Here is a 10,000-nt window from a genome sequence, read left to right as displayed (position 1 = left end):
AACAAGTAAAAGAGTAAAGAGTATATATTCATACATATATGTACATACCTACATCTATATGTATACATACATGCATATATGGGTACAGGACACCACAAAAAACGTTAAACACAATGAGAAACGAAAACATAAAGACGAAGACAGAAAACGAACTTTTTTTCGAACGAAAAAACAAAACAGCGAAACGAGACATGCAACATAAAGACTTATTTCCCTTCTTCAGTTGTCCCTATTCCATCAACTCCGCGTTCGAAGGCAAGGACAATGCGCGACTTCGTTGGAACAGTCCTTCCCGCAAAGCAGATTAAATAAAATTTGGAATTTTTTGCGGAGGGTTGAAAGTGTATATATATATATATATATATATATATATATATATATATATATATATATATATATATATATATATATATATATATATATATATATATATGAGGTTCCCGGCCGAAATAGACTCTCAACCACCTTAACAAACTCTCGTGTTCTGACACGTTACAAACATGTAATTACATAACGGTTGAATAAAATCTGTAATAAACTAAGTCTATTTGTGGACACTTCGTTTCAATACATCCAGAAATACTTAATTTGAAACGAACAGCTAACCATTATAACTGATGACACTTGTAAATCACTCAATCAACAGTCGAGCTTCCTACGAATGCTCCAGTCTATTTATGTCTTACGCAGTGCACAATATATGCCATATCTGTTACAAAACATTAGACCTACTGTTTGTTGTCAAGCCTCAATAGCCAACGTATCTTAATTTTCGTTACAATTTTTTTACAGATACATTTTTTTTGTGTGACTCATAACAAGGAGGTTATCATTCTCACATCTCGCAGACAAACAACGGGTCCATAAAATACCAGTTATTTGTTAGAGACGTCACACGACATAACAATCTTAACGTTTGTTCTAACTTTATTATCCAGTTATTTCAATAACAAGAAAAGTGTGGGTGAGTAATTCAGTGTGGAGCTGTCATCCAAGCTATGGTAATGAATAAACTTATCTACCAAAAAGCGTTGTTTCCAGCGAGCCAACAATGGACGACATCTCAATGCAGTTACTCGAGATGCTAGAAAAAACATCCAAATTTCTCGCAATCATCTTAAAAGCAACCTACTATTTTAAGATGGAAGGATATTGCATGCTCTAGTCCTAGATACAGTATGTCTAAAAGAATAAATGAAAAAAATCCATAGGCAGATTGCTTTTAATCACACAATGTTCAGTCAGCAATAACGTTGTTCATAGTTTGCTAACATTTTGTTGTTAGTGTGCTAGGTAGCTTTGAATTTCAATAACCATTTTTTTAATGCTAACTTCTTATTCAGCAGTCCTATGATCACAATCATTCTAACCATGAGCATCTCGTAAGCAGATCTAAGATAACAACTTCTTTGCATGGCCGAGCGAGCGAGGTTAGTCAAAGAATCCCTGAAACCTAAATCATTGAACGCTCGTCAGGAATTTTACAGTCCCTGCATCTGTTTCAAGCGCTACCAGCTGCAAGCATGGGGGTCCCTGTTTTCCGATTAATCCCGGAATGGTCTTTACGTTCCAAAAGCAGCCCAAGAGATAAATCCTTTGTTCCCCCTCTTTTGGCTCACATAAAACTGGTCTACATAAAACTTGGCCCACATAAAAAGCCTTTGTGGATGCGAAACCATTGGTCATTCTATGACTGGACTCAATTACTTTTAATATATATATACATACATACATACATACATACATACATACATACATACATACATACATACATACATTAATACATACATACATATACGTGTGTGTGTATGTATGTGTGTGTGGAGAGAGAGAAAGAGAGAGAGAGAAAGAGAGAGAGAGGGGGTGAGAGAGAGAGAGAGAGAGGGAGAGCAATGGAAAAAAAGCAAGAGGGACAAGTTTTATATTGTATTACTTTAACGCTTAGAAGGAAGACTGAAAGCCTTAACGTTTCAGAAGCGAGTCTTTCATCAGAAAAAAGTAAATAACTATCCCAACTACTGACTTCTTTTTACAAAAACTTGTATCTAGAACTGCAATCGAAAGATTGAATTTCAGTTACTGAGTGAAAATGTAATTCAAATGATCCATGACTCTTTATATTACTCATATCCACAAACTTTGAAGTAAGCAAACCTGAGACTTATGAAGGGTCGTATATTATTCATACATAAAAGATCGATCTACCACAGTCACATGGTACATCTACCCAATAGGGAGACTTTCTGTCGCGATGTTTCTAATTCTTAATCTATTATCTATTCCATTGTTACTATGATTTTACAGAACAAAAATATTAAAATGGATTTAGAAGGAATTAGAAACACACAGATGATTTAAGACCTGATTTATTAACAAGATTCTTATGTAAAGTGGATCGTAAAATTACTTAGTAAGTCTTGAACTTTGCTCATTCTTATTTCTTTTAGTTTTAGTTCCAAACTGAGGGTGATCCATTTTTTCAACTATGCCCCCAAAATATTACTAAGAACCACCGGTATATCATCTTAATTTTTCTGTTTGATATTCCATATTTCTGATTTTGTGGCATCATCACTATTAACAAATATATATATATATATATATATGTATATATATATATATATATATATATATATATATATATATATATATAAACAATATATGAGTATATGCATATATATGTACATGTATGTACATACCTTCATCTACATGTACATATAGATACATAACTGGGTACATGACGTGGCAAAAGAACATGAACAAAATGATAAACAAGGTACAACAAACAAGCAAGCTACATAGAAACATCTCCTTCATCATCTGCCACCATTAAAACACCGGCGTTTCGAAGAATTAAGGCAGTACGCATCGTTGAAATGGTTCTTCCCACGAACACAAATTAAATTATTTTCGTGGAGGGTAGTGGCGGACGGAAAACAAGACAGGAAAACGAAACGGTGAAATAAACAAACAAAAAGGCTGTACAGCCAGATATTTACAAGAGGAAGAAGACGATAGTATTTTTTTTCTAGTTCGGCACTTGGGGCAAAAGTCCGCTGTTAATTTATAGAATCGATCGGAAAAAGTTTGATTGGAAAAGTTCAACGTCCTTGTTGTTGTCAGGAAATAGTCTGGTGCTCATTTTAGTAGTTTGTGCCAATAAAGAACATGGAGACGGGGTTTGAGGGGATAATTAGTAATAATTCTTCTTGAAAGACTGTGCTAAGTTTATTCTAAAAAAGATTTAAAGAGCACTTTAGACGCCCGATGCGACTATTTCCGGTGATGCTCAGATGAGAGATGACCTAAAAAGTTCTTAAATCTGTTAAATTCTAATCACTGATGATATGAGTGATATGTTCTTTTAGCAAGTTTTATGCTCATTCATTCAGGGGTGCTGTCATATTTCAAACCTTATTAGAATAGATGGTTTAATGTAGAAATACATGACTGAATAACATAGTTTGATCTGATTTGCTCAATAATTTGGAATTAGACAAGACCTATTAGAAAAGTCATGTTTTTGAGCAAACCTCTGAAGTTGGGCTGATATAAACATATCTAAGTCAAATACAGAAAAATTTAAATAAAAGCTTTTGCTTAATTATTAATGTCTTCTATGTATTTTTATCTAAGCAATTTGCATATTGATAAAATTGAATATATCGAATGAAAATTGAGTATGTTGGCTACCTGATAGATTTCAATCAATGTAAGACAACTTACACAATTGATAATAGATTAGTTCTTATGTGAAAACTCATAGATTAGTTTTTATGTGAAAACTCATAGATTAGTTTTTATGTGAAAAATCATGACAATTGGTAAACAGTCATATTAAAAACTGAGATGATACATGTCGAACTAAAGAAGGCTTAAAAGGTAACGGGAACAAAAATTTAAATTGAATAAATAAAAATATGATGTGCTGTTTAGTACTCATAACAACCAAGTTTATGTTCAGGATAGGTGCCCTCAGGCAAAAAATTTAAGTATGTTGTTTGTATCAAACTACTAATTAAACAAGAAATGACAATCATTCTCAGTAAAGGAAATCTCATTAAAATACTGAGTAGAAGGAATTAATACTGAGAGTATCCAATCTGCTTTCTATTGTCTCTTGCTCTATAAAAACATTTTCAAAAACTGGAAAAAAAAACAAGTGGAAACATAAAAATATTCTCTTTTACACAAATTGTGTAAAAACAAAAACAAGTGAATTGCATTCAATTTTTTTAGACCTTGATTTTTTCATAATTTTATTTGAACCAAAATAAAGTAGGTTTTTTTTTCCTGATTGATTGTCCCTCTTCTTTTTCCCTTGAATTTTTAAAAAACAGTGTCTGGTTCATTTAATGCGTTTTATTATTTATTTGATAAATCATTATTTGATAATACATGCGATGGCATACCAACATAGGACATTACATGTCAATATATATATATATATAGAGAGAGAGATAGATAGATAGATAGATAGATAGATAGATAGATAGATAGATAGACATAGACATATATATATATATATATATATATATATATATATATATATATATATATATATGCATATCAGATCTGGTCCCTATAGTAGAGCACATTTTTTCTTAAACAACCGCTTAAAATCTTTCCACAATTAAGATACTGTAGTGAACGCACATAAATGAAGTTGTGTATTTTCATGTGTGTGTGTGTGTGTGTGTGTGTGTGTGCATATGTGTGTGTGTGTGTGTGTGTGTGTGTGTGTGTGTATGCACATACGCAAACTAACATACATAAACTTATGAATGTATGTAGAGTTATATATACATAGCATATGTAGAGTTATATATACATAGCATATGTATGCATACATGTATACATACATGAATTAAAAATACATTTATGCCCTCTTTTATGATCTGTGGTTTAATCTGGAAAACAGCAACTCGTCGGTGATTGGTATGAAGCATATCTATTTTGGGTAGTTCGTCTCACTTTCTGCCGGGACCTTCTCCACTTTGAAGAAATCTCAACAGTTCTGCTAGTTCTGCAGCTTCCTGTGCACTGCAGAGATGTTCAAAATTTGTAGTGCAACCTTTTTTTATTCTGGTAAAATAAATAGAATGTCATTAATTCCTGAGAAAAGAGCGTGAATTCTTAGGTATTAAAAAAGTATGAAAAACAACTATACTACAGTTCGAGCTAACGATGACGATCATCGTGGTCACTAGACTTGTTAGCAACCAGATTTCCCTACAAACAACTTTGAAATAAAGAAAAATAAATTGACTGGTATAGTCATAAATGCATTATATCTGAAGTAAAAAGATGTGTTGGTCATAATTGGAATATTATTAATCATACGCTTGCTCGATCAACTGCAGGTCAAAGAGATCATAACACCGTTCCTATACTCGTAAAAGGATAGAAACCTTTCAGGAAAACTCTTCATCACCTCTACTCTTCTGCAAAGCAGAGAACCATTGACAAATATGTTGGTTGAAACCACCAACGGTTATAAGTGTTACGAAGAAGATTATAAATTCTTTATGGATGATCTAAAATTATTTATAAGAAGAAGCAAATTAAAACTGAACGCTTGACAACCGATGCTGGTGTGCTTACGTCCCCGTATCGTTGGGTTCGGCAAAAGAGTCCGACACACTCAGTACTAGGCTTACAAAGAATAAATCCTGAGGTCGATTTGTTCGACCAAAGGCAGTGCTCCAGTCAAATGACTGAAACAAATAAAAGAATAAAAAAAGGAAAGAAGCCAGAAGAAGCAATTGATTCAATAAATGGAGCAGGAAATGGAAAAAATAAAAACTTTACTCTGTGTATAACGAAATAAAATCTGAACTTAATATTTTGACACAGTTTAATACAAATATATATTTACATTAGTGAAGTTTGTAGCAATACAGCTGCTACGAGAAAATCAAGAGTCATTAAAAAAATTATGAAATATCTAGTTAGAGTTGTATTACGGCGAATCATGCAAAACGCATACCCAACAAAAAACGTTTAGATAAAGAAAACAACAGAATGGATTAAAATAAAATGAAGGAACAAAATATAAAATCTAAATGGAATTCTAAACTATACTAAAGAAAAATGTATTAAAAAAATCTTCTCCGTGGCCGATATTCTGCAAGACTCGACAGAGAAAGTGAGTCAACACAAAACACCTGTATAGCTTAAAAATTCTGGATTAGAAGCAGAAATAAATGGCTTGATTTTAGTTGCACAGGATCAAAACCCAGGTAAGCAAAAAATGTGTTATGATAAAATAAAATTCATGCCTAACATCAAGTACAGACTGTGCAAACAGCGCAAAAAAAAAGGAAACTAACAATCATGCCATTTATGGCTAACCAGTCCTTGCAGGCATGCAACATGTTTATATTCATATAGGGGCAGGCAATATTTCTGTTGTAATACGAGCAATAGTAAAAGTGACTGCAGCATCTTCAACAGTAAGAGCAGCAGCAGCAGCAGTAACAACAAATGTGGAAGCAACAGCAACTAAAACAACAGAACACACCAACATCACAGACAACAGCAACAAAAACAACATATTGGGGCAAGTAATATTTTGGTATAAGACCCGGGAAGAAGTACATATTCCGAAACTGTATATGACAGAGACCTGAATATTATCTAGTATATGCATAAAATAACAAGATAATTGAAGCAAATTGCCGAAGAATTGTTACTAAAGAGACACGGGGAGAAGTTGAAATATGTCATTGAACTGGAAATAAGTAGAATATGGGATGTGAAAGTAAAAACATCAATAATAATATTAATACTAATACTAATAATAATAATAATAATAATAATAATAATAATAAGGACTGGATGCTAAAACTTGTCTTAAAACATGAAAGCAAGAAAGCATCTTACTCAGTAACAAAACAGGCAAAGGACTATCTAAGTAGGCTTGCGCCTACAGAGTATCTCAACAGGCATGATAGAGCTGCACAATATATTCACTGGGTAATATGCAAAAACCTGGACTTGCCCCATGATAAAAACTGGTGGGAACACAAACCACCCCCAGTACTTGAAAATGATCACATTGCACTCCTCTGGAACTTCACCATTCAAACTGACAGAAAGATAGACGCAAATAGGCCAGACATCATACTGAAAGACTTCAGACAAAAATCATGCCTCCTCATTGATATGACTGTCCCAATCGATATAAACGTATCTGATTACTACCTAGCTCAGATACCAGGAAACCCCAAAATGGCTGAAGTTCAAAAGATAGCGCTCATGGGAACTGCCCATATCCTACGTAAAATACTGTCTATGTGATCTCAAATTTTAAAGCAAACACATAATTTTCTTATGGTTTCTTAAACATTCACTTGAACAAAACTGTACAAATCCAAATATATGGTACCCTAGGCATAACACCTACATGAACTTCTAACTTGTTGTCTCTTGAGGTCTCTGGGTGAGACTTGGATCCAACTTGTACAAATGCAAAACAAAAGTCAAACATAAAATAATAATAATAATGATGGTTTCAAATTTTGACACAAGGCCAAATTTTGGTATCGCGCAAAAAGTTCGTGAAGGAACCTTATTGTCACCTTCGTGGTTGGTTTACTGCATTTACATATCTCCGGTCACTTGGTATAATTGTGTGCTATGATCAGATAATACGCGCCGTTTACCGGTCCAGCAAAATCTATATGTAGCCTGGACCACGGACTATCTGTCTTAGGCCACGATTGGAATTTCACCGGTAATATAGCTTGAACAGTTACTGAAAGCTCCCGAATGACGTTACACAATATGTTTTTTTTTTTTTTTTCATTTTCCACTCGCAACGCAGCAATCACGGTATCTTCGAATAGTTCCTTATTTTTTGGAATTAGCCTTGATAAACAATTCCAACTTCTTAGATGGTATATATTCCATCTTAAAGTCGTAATTCAACAATATCGTGCCCCAGCATTGTAACCTATTTGCAGTATGGATAAGAATTCCTTTCTTTGACCCCAAAATTGATAATAATGTTCGGTGATTAGTTTGTAGCCAAAAACTTCTATCGTGCAAAAATCAGATGAAAAGTTGATACCAGATAACATTGAAAGTCAAAGGTTTTGAGTGACATCTGGAGCAAAGACAAAGAGCACAAGAAGGATGCTGAATGGTTGTAAGAACTGAAACAAACAGTAGTCTATACAAAACAAGCAGAAATAGTCATTTCAGATAGGGAAGTGAAGGAAATCAGCAAAAAATTGAGCAGCTGGAAGGCCCTGGGACCAGATGGAGTTCAAGACTACTGGATCAAAAGATTCGGTGAATGTCATGCACGAATAGCTGCGCAACTTAACACCTTGTTAAATGCCGACCAAGTAACACCAGAGTGGTTGACATTGGGTAGGACAATGTTATACCTGAAAAACATCGAAAAAAAGCAATACGGTAGACAATTATAGGCCGATATCCTGTTTGCCACTTATGTGGAAGTTATTGTCTGGAATAGTAGCAGAGTCAATGTACTAACATCTGGGAAAAATTGAGTCCTTCCACATGAGCAGATGGGTTGCAAGCGTAAGTGCAGAGGTACCAAGGATCAACTCCTGATAGACAAAACTTTACTTAGAGAATGCAAGAGGAGGAAAACTAACTTAGCTATGTCATGGATCGATTATCGTAAGGCGTACGATATGATCCCACATTCTTGAATTATGAAGCGTATGAACCTATTTGGTATTGCATCGAATGTTGAGCGATTGCTTGGAAAAAGTATGGTGAATTGGAGGACGGACCTGACAGCATACGGAAGAAGTTTAGGAACAGTAAAAATTAGGAGGGGCATCTTCCAAGGGAACTGCCTGTCCCCACCTATCTTTGTACTATGCTTGATACCACTGACACTAATTCTGAGGAAAGCAAAAGCTGGGTGTGTATTCAAAAACCGCCAACAAAACGTCAACCATTTGTTATTCATGGATGACCTCAAACTTTATGGGAAAGAGGAATCCCAAGTCAGTTCCCTCGTTGATATGGTGTATACCTTCAGTGCTGATATCAGAATGGAGTTCAGACTGAGAAAGTGTGGTATGTTAGTCTTGAAGAGAGGCAAAATCAAATGTATGGATGGGCTAATGATACCATCAGTGGAGGTTATGAAGCAGATAGAAGAGATGGGCTATAAGTACTTTGGGATTTTGGAAATGGATAAATTGATGGAGAAAGAAATAACAGAAAAATTTAAGGTGGAGTACTTGCACAGACTGAGACTGATCCTTAAGTTGAAATTAAACGGACGGAATAAGATCGAAGCTATCAACACCTGGGCGGTTCCATTCCTTAGATATGGAGCAGGGGTAATCGCATGAACAGTAGACGAACTAAACAGCTTAGACAGAAAGACAAGGAAGTTGCTAACTAGATATGGGTCACTCCACTCAAAATGTGACACAGACAGACTGTATGTACCAAGAAAAAGTGGGGGAAGAGGACTTATTGGATGCGAACAGAGCATTAGAGCAGAAGAAAGCAACATAGCATGGTATGTAAAAAATGTCACAGAACAGCTATTATTAGGTGGGTAAAGAAAAGAATGCATGGTCAATTTCATATGGATGTTGAAGATAAGACAGGCAGAGAAAAAAGATGGCTGTGGTTGACTAAAAGTGATTTAAAACCGGAAACGGAGGCTCTAATCTGTGCTGCCCAAGAGCAAGAACTAAGAACAAACTACATAAAATATAGAATAGACAACACAGCAGACAGTGATAAGTGCAGAATCTGTGGACAAAACGGTGAAACCGTATGGCATATTATCAGCCAATGTACGCCACTGGCCCAGAAGAAATATAAGAGACGCCACGACAATATAGCCAGGCTTGTCCATTGGACACTTTGCAACAAGTATGGACTTGACAGAGCAAAACATTGGTACGACCACAAGCCCGAAGGCATCGTCGAAAATAGAAATGCAAAGATCCTATGGGATTTTATGATTCAGTGCAACCATGAGATAGAGAACAGG

General features: G+C 34.9%; 1 long non-coding RNA gene across 1 annotated transcript in view; it reads right to left on the bottom strand.

Moving 5' to 3' along the window:
- Positions 1–4,220: 4,220 nt before the first annotated feature.
- The window catches only part of LOC106876224 (uncharacterized), a 40,033-nt gene continuing 34,253 nt past the window's right edge, over positions 4,221–10,000 (bottom strand). Inside the window, exon 5 of the long non-coding RNA XR_001410207.3 lies at positions 4,221–5,085. This is a non-coding gene — a long non-coding RNA (uncharacterized LOC106876224). The remainder of the gene's footprint in view (positions 5,086–10,000) is intronic.

This window comes from Octopus bimaculoides, chromosome 5, assembly GCF_046866305.1.
Source record: "Octopus bimaculoides isolate indiv1 chromosome 5, ASM4686630v1, whole genome shotgun sequence".
NCBI lineage: Eukaryota > Metazoa > Mollusca > Cephalopoda > Octopoda > Octopodidae > Octopus > Octopus bimaculoides.
This window is presented reverse-complemented; position numbering and strand designations above follow the sequence as displayed.